This window comes from Apis dorsata, unplaced genomic scaffold (assembly GCF_000469605.1).
Source record: "Apis dorsata unplaced genomic scaffold, Apis dorsata 1.3 scaffold_358, whole genome shotgun sequence".
In the NCBI taxonomy this organism is placed as follows: Eukaryota; Metazoa; Arthropoda; class Insecta; order Hymenoptera; family Apidae; genus Apis; species Apis dorsata.
Window position 1 is genome coordinate 241154 of NW_006263623.1, and position 1548 is coordinate 242701.

A 1548-nucleotide genomic window follows, 5' to 3' on the forward strand; every position below is an offset into this window, starting at 1 on the left:
CCCCTCCAACCACCCCGCGAATGCGAGAATACCGAGCCGGCCTCAAAGAGAATGCGATAATACGAAGAACTTCGACTAATGAGTTAATAGTTGGTGTCTCGCGTTATACCGTCACACCACGGGGGTACTTTATTTCCACGTCGCCCCGAGCAACGAGCTATAACGCGGGGGCGGTTGCGCATAGGTGGATTTGGCTCTTATTGCGCGTGCATTAAATTTAAATTGGATGGTGATGTACGTGCGCGTAAACGAAGGGTATTTATTATTTTCTTTAAAATTTTCTTATAAATTATTTTTTTAATTTAGAAATTAAGGTATATCGAACGTCAAAAATAAATACTTTTGTGTGGTATATATATTATATATATAGTTATAGTATATAAAGAATAAGTTGCAAGTGAATGACAGAAGAAAATCGTGTCAGAGAATTTTCACTTTCGCTTTCGAGGGTGTCGGTCACCTTTTTGCCACGACGTTAATTGACCTCCCACGCTCCACTAGGTCGTTGAATTTTATCTCCGTTGTCGGGAAATTCGTTTCAGGAGTGGTAAGGGTAGTTGATATTAAAATCGAGGTAAGGAAGCTGGCGGGGATTACCCGTTATCGAATCGACGATGAGCGTGTTTTATTGGGAAATGGAGATGATTTAACAAAGACTCTCGCGATTAAACTTGTAAGATTCGATTCATTTTGCGTATTCGTTTCGCATTTTGAGTTTCGTGGATACGTGGATTTCTTTAAATTTGTATCAATTTCTTTCCTTTGTTGAAAGAATTTATGAAACGAATAATTTATTGATATGAATGATTTATGAAATTGATACGTGATATATTTAAATCGAAAATGAATAAATTGTCGGTGAAATTAAAATCCGTTTAATTATTAGTTTCTAAAATTAATTTTAATACGATATATATCCCAATTTTTTTTTTATATTAGAACAAATCAATCAACGATCAAATTTGTGGTTAATCATAACTATTAATCGTTGAAAATATTAATTGTCAATCATCATTTAATTAAAATTCTATTAACGATTTAAGTTGATTGATACTAAACTCGAACTAGACTCGAATATCAATCGTTAATTATTATTAATCTACTATTAAACGTACGATTAAATTATGCTCTAAGCTAATTTCAATCTTAAACTAGTTATATCATATCATTTCATAGATAGAAAAATTGAATTATTCGTAACATATATTATGAACAAATATACACATTCACATTGAGTATAAATTAATTAAAACACAATAATTATAATTATATTTCATTCTTTTTATTTCTTAAATCACTCGTTTAAAACCACTTTATCACAACAAAAAATTTCAATCTAATATTCATTTTATAAATAAACGAATGTCTACAAAGAAATCCAAATATTTACCTTTATCTATCCATCTTTCGAAATCTATTGTTCCAAGATATTCAAGATTATTCCGTAAACGAGTTAATCCATGGCAGATCGTCATCGAGCCCTCGTGAACCAATCCCCTCCCTCCAAGCTGGGGAGGGAGGGAAGGAAGGGAGGGGGAAGGTGGGGGT